The sequence below is a fragment of the Danio rerio genome, chromosome 4 (assembly GCF_052040795.2).
Source record: "Danio rerio strain M-AB ecotype USA chromosome 4, GRCz13ab, whole genome shotgun sequence".
NCBI lineage: Eukaryota > Metazoa > Chordata > Actinopteri > Cypriniformes > Danionidae > Danio > Danio rerio.
The window spans coordinates 34,323,470-34,340,201 of NC_141024.2; the positions used below are offsets into that span (position 1 = coordinate 34,323,470).

Sequence of the window (16,732 nt, forward strand, 5' to 3'; positions counted from 1 at the left end):
ATTTGTGTGGTCCTGCTGTAATCCTCGTGTGTCCTCCATGATCCAGACTGTAAACACAGACAGATGGAGAGTATGAGCTGTTTAGTTTTAATTTCATCCTCAGATAATAAGCTAAAGCTTATGGAATAAAATCACTGTCATAAATATTTTGTGCGCAAGTAAAATTCATGCATCTGTAATTGTAAAATCATAAAAGAAAACGGAGCGTACCATAGCTCATACCTGTCAACATTGGGATGTAAAAATAAGGCATATGCCCACCATTATAGGAGACCAACCCACCCCTCCAAAAAAACAAAAAATCAGCTTATTAAAAATAATAGCTATTATAATGAAATAGAATCACGCTATCATTCTCATTAGCTGTTTCTCCACTGTAAAACTTCCACATTCTGATGAAAGAGCAACGAATGAATCTCTCATTTATTAAGATTTGTTTTTATTACATTAAATAACAGGTGTCACTTTAAAAATGCACACATCTAACTTTATAATAAAATCATTCGACTGCTTTCCTAAGTTTTTATGCTCATTAAAGACGAAATTAGTTGTGTTTGGGGAAAAAAACACCAAGATCGACATATATGTTTTTATTTTTAAGTATGTGTGTATGTCTGTTTAAACCCGCACCCAAAAGCCAGACTTTCTCTCCGCTTCAGATCGCCTGTACAGAATCCGTTTGGGAAACAGCATCTGTTTATCACTATGGAGCGCATGAGCTGACAGTCATGCACCATTATATGACTGTTTTAAGGATTGTATAGGATGGGCAACGGCACTTGTAATCAAAAGAAATGAAATTGCGCCGTTTTTAATATTTATTTATAAGTGTTTTCATTCCTGAACAAAGCGAAAACACAGAAGACTCACATTTTGGAGCAAGGGGCGACCCCTAGTGGTTCGGCAGTATAGGTTGCGTATAGTGAGGCTCGGCTGTCCAGAGAAAGACTGAAAATACGGGAGAAATACGGGAAAATACCTTTACGGGATGATAGCGGGATAGGACAGTAAAATATGGGAGAATCCCGGGAAAAACGGGAGGGATGACAGGTAAGCCATAGATATATACATTAGATGTCGCCTACCCTGTTGTTATCTATTGGAAGGAATGCGTCAATAGAGCCGCCATTTTAGTACAGGGTAGCGCTCCTTTGAAATGAATAACGGACCAAGCTGCAATGGAGGACTGCGGCCATTTAGAGCCAGAGATATACGCATATATACATATATCTGTGATCAGGATTTTTCCTGGAGGTCAGTACGCAATTTATTTTTTAAATTACTGAAATTATAATTTCACATCACTTTTCTACATTGATGATAAGTGACCGCACAAGCATTCCTGACAAAAAGCTTTTGTTTGTGTGTATGGAAATGTACTATATACCCTCCCTGTTAAATTTGATCTAATTCGAGTCCTGAAACACACCCCCTCTCCAGTGGTGTAGCGCAAAATGCGGGGGGCCTCTCTGTATGGATTATTATGATGGTCACGGAAATTATGCTCAGTTTGAGGATGGGGGAGGGTAGGGGGGTGTTGTGACAGTTAGGGTTTTGCTTTTCCCAGCCCTGGGCATAGGACGATTACACACTGAATAACAAGGAGGCCCCTTATCACATGTTATAGTTTCTGGCACCGCAGAAACTTACATTGTTTGCTGATTTTATTCAACAGAACTAGCATAAGTGAAGTATTTAGTGTGATTTGGTGCTACTTTGCCTAATGCTGAATGCAGTAAGTGACTTTTATCATCAATAACGCAACCTGTTAAGCACAAAAGTTCATAACATACAAAAACGTAAAAAAACTAAATCTTACCTATGAAATGTTTTGCCTTTGTGCTTTGTTTGCCTGTTACTAAACCCGTAGACAGCGCTGAAGTCCAGCATCTTCACGTATTAACACTGGCTTTATATTGAGGTTGAATGATGTTTGTCCTGGGAGCACTGTACAAATGTGGCGGCGCTGTTGACTCATGATCTGTCTCCATATGCGATATCTGGTGTATATATGTATAGGTGCATTCTCAGAATTTTACAGGGGGGCAATTCTAAAATCTGTGATTAAAAGAGACACAGATACAACATTTTCTATGTCTGTTTGTATATGACTGAAACATTTACGATGGGTGTACTTTACAAACACCAAATACAGTTTCACCACAGACACAAAGACCTGATTACAAGTACCAATCAAACAGCAACTCCACTGTCAAAATTACGTCACCGCTATCACAGACATTAATAAACAAGCGAAAACCATCAATCACAACAGAGCACTTACTGGACCATCCCAGCTAAGAGTTCTGTTATTCCCTCTTTGAGGAATGACCGTCATGAACTGTAATAAAGGTGGAGACTTAATGAGGTCCATTTTCACTGTGTTTCTTTGACATTTTACAGAATCAAAATTAAGAACGAGACGAGGATAGTGAGCACAATGTACGTTAACGTTTCAAACAGCGAGCGCAAAGTTTCTCAATGAATCATTTAACAGTGTTTAACTAACATGACATCTGCTGATTAATTAATGTAATGTTTTAATGGTAGTGTTTTATCAGTCATATACAAACAGACAAAAAAAAATGTCATATCTGTGTCTGTTCTAATCGCAGATTTTGGAATTGTTGCCTCGTAAAATTATGAGTACGCTCCCTTTTCCTTTACGATTTTACAATTACAGATGCGTGAACTTTATTTACGCACAAAATATATATGACAGTAATTTTATTCCATATAGCTAGCACTAAGGCGACACAGTGGCGCAGCAGGTAGTGCTGTTGCCTCACAGCAAGAAGGTCGCTGGTTCGAGCCTGGGTAAGTTGGCGTTTCTGTGTGAAGTTTGCATGTTCTCCCTGTGTTTGCGTGGGTTTCCTCCGGGTGCTCCGGTTTCTCCCACAGTCCAAAGACATGCGGCACTGGTGAATTGGGTTGGGTAAACTGTTCGTAGTGTATGAGTGTGAATGAATGTTTCCTAGGGATAGGTTGTGGCTGGAAGGGCATCTGCTGTGTAAAAACATGCTGGATAAGTTGGCAGTTCTTTCGGCTGTGGCGACCCCAGATTGACAAAGCCGAAAAGAAAATGAATGAATAAATAAAAGCTAGCACTGAGCTGCTCAGCTACACGCTCCAAACAACATTCAACAACAACATTCATTTATTACAGTGATCACACTTAGCTTTGCCATCGTTCTTCAGCACATGCAGCCTTTGAGCACATGTTGCAGTCCATCTCTAAACTATGTTCAGATTATTAAAGATGCTCGCCAGCACCCAAGTTCCTGACAGATTAGCAAGTGAAAAATACACATGTGTGCACAGAGAAGAGGAATCCAGATGCTGATTTTAGAACAAGAGTCTGAACATTAATCCAAGTGTCTGATTCCAGAATCTGAATCCATCTTCAATCCCCAACCCTATTCCTGACCTGATATTGTAGGATTCTTCAGCAGAAATGGAGGAAGAAGTTTCTCTGCTCAGCTCAAATGCTGAAACTGTACAGTGTGTCCCGCTTAATGTCACTGTAAATGAGCCAATACACAGCAAATTCATTGGTGTTAAATTTCTAGTGTTGTGGTAATTCAGAGTAAAGTGTTAAAATTCTAGAGTTAGATAAAGGCAAAATAACCCTCTGTTACAGAGTAACATGTATCTACCTTTGTAGAAAAACCTTGTATTTGAGAAACTAATCAGAGTGTCTGAAATCTCGCCACACCCTTATTCACCTGGCCCTTAAACTAGTCAATTAGTTTAGACCAGACAGAGCGAACGACCACAAATAAGTGAATTCAGACACCTGCTGTTGAACACCTGCTGTTAACAAGCACAATCACTGAAGGAATAAGAAATTGAAGGAAGAAATAAAACTACAGACAGAGCCTCACACCAAACCAACTGAATTAAAACAGAGGATTAAACAACTCCATTAAATAATAGCATAAGCAGCTTCACTGATTACAGTTTGACTTCATTTCTGTAAGAATATTTTTTTATTAAAAATATTTCATTTGACCTCACCATCATGGAGATCAGAGGCTTCAGAGATCAAGGCTTATTTGAGCTCTTGAAGCTTTACGCTTATATCCTAATAATAGTTTCTCTGACTGTTATAACTGTGTTTCTTAAACTCATCAGTTATAGCAAGAAAGATTAAGAGAAACTATACTGTTTATGCTTTAATGTTCTAGATATAATTTCAAGTGTTTAATAAGTTGATTGATAGAAATATGCAAATATAGTTGTATTAAAGCTGCATAGGACAATACTACTGGTAGTCTGCTGCTCTTCATAGAAGATACAACAAACAATTAGGATGCAATTAATAATTAGACTGTCATGCACTAAACATTCAAGCTCCAGCTTGCTCTTTATGACACACAGGCATCAAGAATCAGGATATGAACCTCAACCGTGGTTGCTAAAAAGAAAAGCTGCATAGTTCATGCCGCAATGCATGCTGGGTACCAGCATAGTACAAAGCTCCCAGCATGCATTGCAGCATGAATAAATTATGCAACTTTATGTTCTTACAATCTCTTTCTTTTCCTTTATTTTGTGTTGTTTTTGGGAGGTCATGTTTCAGTAGAGTGTTTTTTTTTTTTACTTGATTTTTATTTTTTTGTTTGTCACCATCATTGAGATTCAAAGACTAATTGTTGATGTCTGTGTGTTTTTGAGTTCTGCCATAGATCAAACATTCTCATTGTAAATGGTGTTTTTAAACCTGTTATAAGGTCATTAATTGTTGGAGCTTCAAGTGGTTTCAATTATGTATATTATTTATTTCTCACACATAACTAATATGATACTGAATTTAAAAACAAGCAGGAAAGGATGCTATGATAAATAATCGCTTCAGACTGACACTTTTATTTTAGCTTTCCATGCTATATGTATAAATAGTGTGATTAACTATAACAGCCAAAATAAAAGACATTTATAGCAAAAAAAAAAAAGTTGAAGAGCCTGACTAAAGCAGACTCTGTTCACCATCATGGTGACTTTAAATGAACAACAGAAATTTCATTAAGAGCTTTTGTTCACATGACAGAAATCAAGTCAAAGGTCAGTAATAGGTGAAGCTCCATGATAAGTTGTTTAATGTGTTGGGTTTTTTTAAAGATGTTGAAAAATATTTTTTTTATTGTGTAATTTGTTTTATTTTTATTGATTATTATTTTATTTAGGGTTTTTTTTTAGTTGATTTCATCTTTGGTTTTGGCTTGTGTTTTTCTGTCCTTCAGTGATTCTGCTTGTTAACAGTTGTTCATCAATAATTCTCAATCCTCCTTTAATTAGACACTTAATTGTCTCATTAACTTCATCACTGTCTGAGTGTTCAGCCCTCTGTAGTGAGGACACTAGTTAGGATTTTGCTCTGGAATTTAAGGCTTAAGTGTGTTCGAATAAAAAAATACAGAATATGGGATGTATTTTTAACAGAAATATTCTGAAAACGAATGTATTTACGAATGTAAAATGTTGAAAACAGCAGATTACTGGCAACCACTGCTGCCAGTATTTTGACATACATTTAACAGATATTTTACACAATAAGAGTTTGCTAATTAACACTCTGGGTGTTAAAAATTTTAACACTTTCAAAAGTGTTATTTTAACACTTATAGTGGTTCCCATATAAACACTGAGGGAGTGTTAATTTTAACTCTAAGGTAGTTAAATCTACCAAATCTAAAATTTGCAGTGTGAGATCGATAAAAAATACAGACTGTTGAATGTGCTTTTAACAGAAATATTCTGTAAACTGAATTTATGAATGGTAAAAACAGCAGATTACTGGCGACCACAGCTGCTGGTATTTTTCCGTAAAATCTAAAAAAGAAAAAAAAAAGAAAAACAGCTAAAAGTTTTTTGTGTCACCATTGTGAACCATCTGTTCAAGTCCGAGATGAACTAAGAGTATTTGATGTTATGCTGCATCTTCTTTTCTTTAAAGATAACTGTGTAGTTACTAATGCAGTCAAAATCTGTTTGCTAATTGCAATCACACATGAAAACATCATTGCATCTAAAGACTTTACATTTTTTTGCACTAAGCTATGATTTTGTAAACTGAACATTGTATTAGTTCATGAAATATGGTTATTTTTTTGTAAATTTATACAGTTTAACAAAACTTCCATGTTTTTCACAGAAAGATTCTGGCAACCACAGCTGCTGGTATTTTTTCGGAAATGTAACAGATATTTTACACAATAAGAGTTTGCTAATTAACACTCTCTTGGTGTTGACAATGTTAACACTTTCAAAAGTGTTACTTTTTAACACTTATAGTGGTTCCCATATAAACTCTGAGGGAGTGTTAATTTTAACTCCAAGGTAGTTAAATCTACTATCTAAAATTTGCAGTGTACACTCCAACATTTACAGAGGAGATTCATTTCACACTCAATGATTTGCTCTTCATAGACATGACTGTAATACTCTACAAGCTGTATCTTCGGTCTGTCCTCACCCCATAACCCTCACAGAAAACTGAAGCTGATCACAAAAGAGCTTTCTAGTGTCTTTATAAAGCCATTCAGTGTAAAAGCACAAGGCCAGTGCTGCTCCACATACTTGAGTTTGTCCAGTGTGTAGTTTGGATCCTCCAGTTGTTCAGAGAGCAGCTTGACTCCTGAATCTCCTGGATGATTGTAGCTCAGATCCAGCTCTCTCAGGTGTGAGGGGTTTGAAATGAGCGCTGAAGACAGAAAACCAAAGCCTTCCTCTGTCACCATACAGCCAGACAATCTACAAACACAGCAATAGTCCACATCACACAGTTGGACAATCACACATCTCTTTGTGTTGTGAAGATGCTGACTGCTGTTTCTGCTCATGTCAACAGCAGTGATGAACACACACATCCTGATTAGCTCTTCTTATTGATCAAGCCCTCACATCAGCAAACACACTAATAATCTATAATCCTAATATGGTTTTATATTTGATTTTAAAACATTACAAGTGTGTTTTGTAGATGATTGTCACGTATATGCAGGATTACAGCTGGTTGTATGACTGTAAGACATTTACTCAAATGTTACAGAGGTCTGAAATGTCTAATCAGGTGTAGGGCTGGGTGATGTCAGACAATATGTATTAATAATCGCCTTTAATGAAATTTCTGTTGTTCATTTGAAGTCACCATGATAGAGGACAGAGTCTGCTTAGGGTCTTCAACTGCTTACTATAAGATATATTTTAATTGGCTGCTATAACTAAGTGTTAACCATACTAGTTAAACATGCAGCATGAAAATCAAAAGAAACTTTAAGAGTCAGTATGAAGAGATTAACTATGGTGTCAAAGCCATCCTCTACTACTTGTTTTCTAATTTAGTGTCATATTATTTATGTGTGAGAAATGAATAAATTATATTAATGAAACCACTGAAGCTTTAACAATTAATGACTGTTTAACAGGTTTAAAAATACCATTTACAAAAAGAATGTTTGATCTATGGCAAAACTCTGTAGGAGTCCATCTATTAGCTCAATGACGAAACTAACAGCATGGTCGAAGGTTTAATGCATGTAAGCCTTTTCTAGTGCTTATGAAAAGAATTTTATTATTTATTAGAATTTATTTATATTAATTTTTTAGCTCCGAATTCAATCTGACTCCAATTTAAATGATCCTAAAATTTAGATTATATTTCTAATTGTAAGAACGGATCACATTCATCATTTATGATTTAATTTAGAGTTTTGATATTTTCTGAGGTCCGATATTCTAATTGTACGTTGACCTACGTCGCTCAGAGTTCCACGCCCCGGGTTTGCGCTTCTTCTCACGGACAATATGTCGGCACTCTGAAAATAGTCAGAGGATGCAGGATTAACTAATATTTAGATAGGCTGGTTGCATTAACGCTCACCTAATTTCCTAAATAAACAGATTTTAGCCAAGCCCGTGCAACTTGCTATTCCCAGTGGTCGAAGGATTAAAAGGTCTACATGTTATCGGCACGCAATGGCTACGAATAATTAAATGCGCCAATTAAATCAATTTCGATTATGCCGTACGATAAGGGTAACGAGACTCCACATAATCTACTGGATACAATGAATTCGCAAAACTCCAGAATTAATCAAAACTTAACATTTTATTTGTCAGGTAAAATTGTATTCTGCCAATTACATAATAAATCCTCAAGAAGCCAATTCAGAGATGAGAATGTAACAATACAACATCCATTAATCAAAGAGTTAGAGATGCATACCTGACCACAGAAATACATTGCAGCATAAGTCTCAGAGATGCTGAAATTGGGTGTCTTTTTACAAGATCTCCCCCCGTCCTAAAGCACATCTTACCTTATATACTCAAGTCAAAACAAACAGCCATAAATTCAAGACAATAGAAGTGTCACAGAAACCCTGACCTGGTCAATTTGAGGACTTAACCATCTCTTAGGAGGGAGAGCATCTTATCAAGATCTTATAGAAGTCAAAAACCAAATCAACATATACCAGTAAAATATTACTGTAAAATTAAGACCACTTTACCAATCACACAGAGACATTTAAAATGATACCAAACATGAATATAATGCTGCAAGATACACCATGTTAAAACCTTGAACATTTTATGTGAAATGTGCTCTAATCAGAAGGTAACATAAGGGTCAAGAAGGGGGGTTTAAGTGGAAGGAGAAGGGTGACTTCTTCGCATTACCCCCTGCTGTTGAGTAGCTCTGTTTCTCCAGCCTGTGATTGCATTGTCAACAGTGATTTGAATAGAACAGTGGAACAGTTGGTTTCTTCATCACTTCTCAGATTAGAAAATCCATTGAAACATTGCATCTTGTCTCATGAAATTCCATAACAGTTCTTATAGTCTGATATTTTGGATCCTTACAAATCATATGTGTGATATTTGTCAGTGTATGGTTACCTGCACAGGTACAGCATTTACCTCAGCTCCTCATCCTCATCTGCAGCTTCCACAACTCTGCTTGTGATGATGATGATAATCTTGTGTGTTTCCTCCATCAAATCTAACATGATCTCTAAAACTCTACAGTCTTCACATTAATCATGTTCCAGAACTCCATTAATGTCAGTGTCGAGTTTAGTCTAGTGCAGGGGTGGCCAACCCTGTTCCTGGAGAGCTACCTTCCTGCAGATTTCAGTTGCAACCCATATCAAACACACCTGCCTGTAATTATCACATGGTGTTCAGGTCCTAATTATATTTGGTTCAGGTGTGTTTGATATGGGTTGCAACTGAAATCAGCAGGAAGGTGGCTCTCCTGGAACAGGGTTGGCCACCCCTGGTCTAGTGTGTCCTCACCTCAGTCTAGTTCACATCACTCTCTTCTTATCTTCATCCCAAACTTCTCATCATTCTGTCTTAATATTTCCCTTGATGATAATTTTATTTCAGCTTTTCCTTCATCATCTGTCTTCCTCCTCTTCAGCGTCTCCTGTGCAGGGCTGCGTTTCCCAAAAGCATCGTAAGCCTAAGAAGTTCGTAGAAATGATCGTACGACTGATCTTAATATTACGGTCTGTTTCCCAAAAGCATCGTAACTTAAGTAGCACTTGAAAATCTTCGTGGATCTACGAGTGCTCTGGAGTAATCGTAAAGCCTTAAGTGCATCGTAAGGAGACAGAGTTATGAGGGCACCTGCTGGACAACCGGCAAATTGCACCTACAATTTACTTCTCTTCAAAGTCATTATTCATTTTATTTGTACGTATATCTCTATTCATTTATATTTTCTACACATTACACAATTCAATATACAAATAATAATAATTAATAATTAGGCTAAACTTTTCAAAAATAAATGTAAGAGCTTATTTATTTATTTATTTATTTACTTATTTATTTATTTTGATGTGAGATAAGCAATTTTTGATAAAGAAATTGATAAATAATTCTACTTAATTAAGGTTTCATATAAATATCGAAAATGATGCTGATGTCATTTCCGGCAAGGACTGTTAGAATTAGTTTTATGCGAGATTGGAGCAAGACAGTGTTTTTACAGTACGACATTTCCAGTTAATTTATGTTTTTAAACTGGCTCAAAAATATTTTTTTTTTATGTTATTCGAGTTGAATATACATTCACACAAGTAGAAGAAGAATTATATGGATTGCTATAACATGTGCAACAATAACGAGCCATTCTATAGCGTGACATTTCAGCACTTAACAAACGGATAGCGACTCCTAAGTTGCACTTAAAGCTGGGCTACGTGCAATTGTGTTAAGTGCATTTTTGGGAAACGCACGTGAAACAATAACGAACGTTCGCAAAATGACTCGTAGAAAACGCTCTTAAGTGCTAAGATCAATCGTTATCGGGAAACGCAGCCCAGATTGATCAGCAGTCTGATGTCCATGTGTTCCTCTATGTGCAGGTCTCCAGCAGAACTCAAGCGTTCCTCTTTCTGATATATACCATAAAGAAGTGGGAACAGCTCATGTGTTAAGCTCCTCTAGATCAGTGGTTCCCAACCTTTTACTTTATATATTTATGTGTGTGTGTATTATTAATATATAATATGTATAGAAAATATAAATTAATCAGTTTTACAGATGTTACTACTTCAATGTGTTCCTTGTGCCGCCATTCATGCCGCGGCGACGGCGGTACTTGATGCGCCAGCAGCATTTGACCGCTGGGTGGCACTTTAACCACAGATATTCAGCTTTGCCTTTTCACAATGCTAAACAGACTGTTCTGTAGGCGTAGCTTACTGTATGTGATGTGATGTGTTCAATTAAAATATAATTTTAATTTAGTTTTTTCTGGTAATAGACATGCTCTTACACTATACTAGGCTGTAGAAAAGATACATGATGAGAAGTCAAAAAGCAAATATAAGAATTAAGTTATTAGCCTTCAGTGCCCGATTAAATTGCGTTGGGGTGAAAATAATGTTTTGATTTCTTTGACTATCATGGCAATGTTATAATCTCAAATCTTAAACGTGCGCATATGAAAAACAGCAAAATAATATAGATTATCCTGCCGGTAGAGCACATCACCTCACAGTTGTGAACTTGCGATCACCTCAACTTACATTTAATTTTTTTTTACCTGGTTTATTGTAAACTTATTAAGTGCAAAGAGGATTCGTTTTGGAAAATAGAATTGAAGAAATGAAAGACAACTAAAATGAAAGCACAAACATTCAGTACAAATAAGTAGTCTTAAATAAATAAATAAATAAATAAATAAATAAAGCAGTCTTTTAGTCTAAATATAGAGAGATGTAGTTTGCTATTTTGATAGAACTAAGACTAGACATGTTCATTTATATTTTTAATTTACGTTTTTATTTACATTTTCGTTGTTGATTATGTTTACGATCTCATTTTATGTTTCAATTATAGTACATAATAATAAACGAATAATGAAAATAAAAGAATAATGAAAATAGGACATAAATTAAGTCTGGCAGGTTTATTTTTAATAATTTAGTTTCAGTTCCGTTTTTTTGTTTCAAAACGTCAATGTTCTGCTTTAAAGTATAACTGTTGTTTTGTTTGTTTTTACTTAATGGCTTATTAAGTTTTGTATTTTAATTTCATATTCAGTCACCTTGCATATGCGTGTGAAATGTAATGCCGCATAACCGCGGAAAAAGAAGAAAAGGCTGTCAGTTAAAGCTAATTAATCAAAATTGGCTATATTAAAATACAGCATTTATGTTAATACAGGCAGAGTGTGAACAAAATCAAGGCTAAGATATGTGCTTGCCTTTTAATGCATTTAAAAATATTTGCGGCCTTTTTATAGGCTACAGGCAACTGGTGTATAATAATGTTTTCTTTTTGTTTTGTTTTTTGTATGGTAAAGGACAATGCACATTATGTTATTGATGTAAACTTAGGCTAAAACTTACCATTGATAAACGTGACCTACCTTAAGCAGATCACTTAAAGTGTAATAAAAATAATGTTGCCGCAGGACATAAATTAAGTCCCGCAAGTTTATTTTTAATAATTTAGTTTCAGTACTATTAATTTTTTTCTCAAAACGTCAATAGCACCTTCAATAATCTAAACATTAAAGATGGACCGCAAGATGTGTTGAGTGGCTATATGTGGTGAAGAACGATGGCAAAGCTAAGTGTGATTATTGTAATAAACTAATAAGTTATAAAGCAGAGAGTCCCGACCAACAGGACTAAGCATATGCGGTTGGCTCATTCTTCACGAATATAGAATTAAAATTATGGCGCGTTAGGTTCATTGTGCATCCCGCAGGTGCAACCAACAAGGGTTGTGCATTTGAGTTTAACTTTTTGAGCGTTATAAGCAACTCGTTGTTAGTTTTTAATTAAATATATCGAGTCGAAACTAAGCAGCGCATGCTCTCCGCCTCCTCGTTTATAACCAGCTGGACACGCCACTGAAGCAGGAGAGACACTCCGTCGTTCATAATCTTAGCTGATGTGTCGGAGTCGAAAGAATATATCAAAGAGGAATGTTCTTTTAACAGTCCCGATATGTTTAATCTTTTTTCCCTGTCATTTCTCTTCAGCAAATTATATTTTTAAAGCTGCTTGATTCTTTTAAAACCGAAAGCAGAGCCCGTCAATTGGTGTTTTTTCATAAGAAACTCCTTTATGAATGTTTTATTTTATGAGTATTCTTTAATGTGCTTTTTAATAGTTTTATTTTATTCAAAACAGCACCTAAAAGCGAATTTATCCTTAAAACGTGGCATGAGAGCGATGCATGTCATGTGTCGCATATTGCCTTTTTTTCTGATCTTTTTTGCATAAAGGTTTTAATCAAAAGACAGGTAATTCAATTACTTTCGATGTGCTAAAATGTTTGTTAAATAAATGTTATTTCAAAAAAGCATATGCAATGTGCTCTGACAGGTCAAATCCGATTCTTTCTCTCTTTCAAGTTCAAAGCAAATTTGAATGCCAAAGGATTTTAGATATGCATATACAAGACTATGTAGTATATTAACATCAACAAATTAATAAAATAAATAGCAAATGAGAAATAAATGACAGACAAGTTGATAAAAACAGACATTATCTCTAAAAGTTATCAGAATTGCAAGATTAAAACAGCTGAATATAGGCCTAAAATAATCTAGAAAGCAACTACTGCGCGCTGATATTTATTCTTCTTTTTTTCCGAATAACGAACAATTTGAACCGCGGGGAGATACCGACAGCTTGATTTGCAGTATTTTCTAACATGTTAGAAGCGGGCAGCGGACATCAGCTAGCCGTAAAGACGGGCAACACAAAAAAAAACATGGCTGCTGGTGGAGAAGCGGCTGTGCCCTCAGCAGCTGATTGAGACGGAGCTGCATATCCTAACTGAGTGCACTAAATACTCCGAGATCCGGGAGAAATTCTACCCGATAATCCAACACATACAAAACAACTTTGAGTCCCTGTCGAACAGAACCCATCTTACTGGGGGAGTGTGTGTGCTGCTGTGTGTTCCACCAGCTCCTGTCTCCAACACACAAATACTGGAACTCTTTATGTGGACTTACTTTTGATAATAGGCTACTATTATTACCTTTATCCTGTTTAATGTTATCAAAAATCTATTTTTATTTTTATTATTATATTTTTATTTTTTTATTCTATTTTTATATTTATTAATCATTTTTTTATTATATGTTATTTTCATATTTGTTTGCACTACTGCCCTTTTTGCACTGTCTTGTTTGTGAGACGCGCACTGCTTTGGCAAAACTAATGTACAGTTACTTGTCATGCCAATAAAGCACCTCAAATGTGAAAATAGCCTAGGCAACAAATAACAAATAGTAGTGTAATAATAACAAAAAATGCCCTTTTCATTTTCATACAATAGGCCTATGTGTGGGTTTTGACAATATGTGTTTAATTAAGCTATAAAGATTTCAGATGAAATGCATAGTGAAATATGAAATAAATGTCTCTTTTGCTGAAAATTTAATTAATCTATATATTTATTATTTTAAAAATCAACTCCTTTTTGCCCAGAGAAAGAGGCGCGCGGCACTAGCGGACATGGGGTGCTTTTCCAAAAAAAGACGTACAGTAACTTGCAGCTGAACTATGCACAGTTTGGGGAAAAAAAGGATATAGTGATGCATGTCCCCCAAAACCCCTAGTTTCTCTGTCGCAGATCCATCATTTGAATCAGGTTAGTTATAAGTAAAACGCACATAATGATAAAGCACACCATCATCACGAGGGCAATTAAATAAAGACAACCTAAACATATTTTTAATTGTTTATTTATGTAATGTGAGTTTTTATAACTTTGTTCTTTAAATTATTTATAACTTAGGCTATTCTATCGAGATGACACCATAAAAGGCCTTCACTGCACTGAAATAGGTAATAGGGATACAATGAAAAGCCGATTTCACTATTGACCGTTTTTATTCATTGACGGCTTCCCAACGCCGCATTTTTGTTGCGCGAAAAAAAAGCTGCTGCAAATAAGCTAATTTATGACAAAACAATTTTAATAGTTTCATAGTAGTAGCTGGTGTGCTTCATCTGCGTGATTCTGATTTGACATTCTTCCGCTAAACTTGCACTGTGTTGATGTGTAAATGGGCTATGATCTTTGCTTTTGAGGCTAAGGCATCAAGGTGTAAATGAGCTATAGTTCTCTTTGCAACTTTCAATTTCGAGGTGGGGGAAGTGGGAAGAGGCAATTCAAATGTACCATCTCTAAAAAAAAAGGCCGCTTACGCGGCATTTGTGCTTATTATTACCTTATTTTTATTTTATTATTATTAATTTATTCATTCATTCTTCATTCATTTTCTTTTCAGTTTAGTCCCTTTATTAGTCTGTGATCGCCACAGCGGAATGAACCGTCAACTTATCCAGCATATGTTTTACGCAGTGGATGGCAGGAGGGCCAGCTGGGGCTTCGGGACGGAGTGAAAGGAATTTGCCCCGAGTCTGGGAAAGATGGCTTGCCGTAATTACACTAGTTTTCCTATCGCACACATGCGCCAAACAAATAAACAAATAAATAAAAAAGGAAAAGAAAACATCTAGACTTATAGGCTGAGGTCTTTTTGCTTATAATCGCCCTTATGTTTCCGTTTTAAATGTAAGGCTGTTGCATAGAATAATACAATTTTAATTTATAAGTGATTTTGCTGCGTCCCCCTTAATGTTTCAATAACGCATAATAATCTACACACCATATTAAAGACACAGCAGACATAAAGGTTGTGTGTGAGAGACCGAGCAAAAGAGCGCTCTCTTCACAGCTCTGTTGATGCTGCTAGCGGCTTCTTTCTTTTTGTTATTTATTTTGCAGATAATACACCATATGAATACAACAGAAAGACATAAAACTTTACAAATTACCTTTTGTAGACTCAAAACAAGTGTCATATCTTGATAAGCCTAAGCCACATTGAAATATAATTTAAAGAATTACATTATCGGATATAATAAAATCGCATTAAATAAATAAACCAATATAAAACAAGCAAAAGCAAGCTATAACAGTTTAGGTAGGCTTATACATAAATAAAACCGTTAAAGCCAAATCAAACTTTTATTTTACAAGATATTTTCTTTTAAAAGATTTTAGATATTTTCTAAAAACAATAAACACCAGAGAAGGTTTAGAATATTATTTATAAAGTATTTGGATATGATGATAATAATCAAATCGTGCAAACAGAGCATTTTTGGGAACACGTTTCAGGTCTCTCCAGTGCATTTGGGCTGAATGTTTGACTGTGTCTAAATGAGGATGTTATAAAATACATTTTCTACCGAGTTATTAACGGATGCACGATGCCAACAGTCAACAGGGCTGGGTTTGCGTTACGCGCTGCGAGCTATAGGCCAACAGTGGAAATGCGACATGACTTCGGTCTCGATGCCCATTAACACCTGAAAGACAAGCTTTTGGTTATGAGATGGGGGAAGGGGTATGTCTCCACCTTCAAGTGTTTTCCACAAACATGGTTACACAAAATCCAAAACTCCCGAGGACGGATGGCGTAACCGTAGCAAAACCTATGCGTTTTAAAACCAAACCGCAAATGGGGCCTTATGAAAATGAATGTTTCTATGCACAGCAACTTCTGGACTGAACTACTTGTTCGCCAAAACGAATTTGTACATAAAAACACCGAACATAGCCTAGCTGAATAGGGTGTTGCCTGCTTAGCCATGACAGCAGCAGACAATTCCGCACGACCATAAAGCCTTCACCCGACAGTTATTTTCTAATATTCACAACGCGAGCCACGACAATAGACATGCCATGCCCATCATCCTTACAGACAACTTCGCTTTAAACTGTATTAAGGTCCCATTTACACTGCACAGCAGTTTTATATAAAACGTTAATGATACATATAACAGGCTACATTTTGATGGTGAAATAACCTTTTAAACGATGTCTTTTTATTTCAGTATTCAAACATTAAATAACTAATGCATCAAGTGAAATAATGAATATGCAAAAACACATGTATATAAATATAAAGGACTATTATAATTAGCAAAATGCTGCTCTATTTATCTTTGTATTTTTATAATTTTATTATTGTTATTTTTAATATTTTGAATTAATTAAAGCTATAGACAAATGCTGCTTGACATTTTAGAAAATGTTTTGCGTATACCCAGTACCGAGAACAAACAAACAAAAGCACATGGCTTGTTAATCAATTTAATCAAGCTCTAGCCACGAATAAAATAATAGACTATTTTATTATTTTAATATTTTAGACGACGGGTTAGTAATTATA

The 16,732-nt window shown here is 35.6% G+C and overlaps 1 protein-coding gene across 1 annotated transcript in view; it reads left to right on the top strand.

The window, feature by feature from the left end:
- Nucleotides 1-16,732, top strand: part of LOC101886704 (zinc finger protein) — an 846,922-nt gene that overhangs the window by 322,065 nt on the left and 508,125 nt on the right. The window lies entirely within an intron of this gene.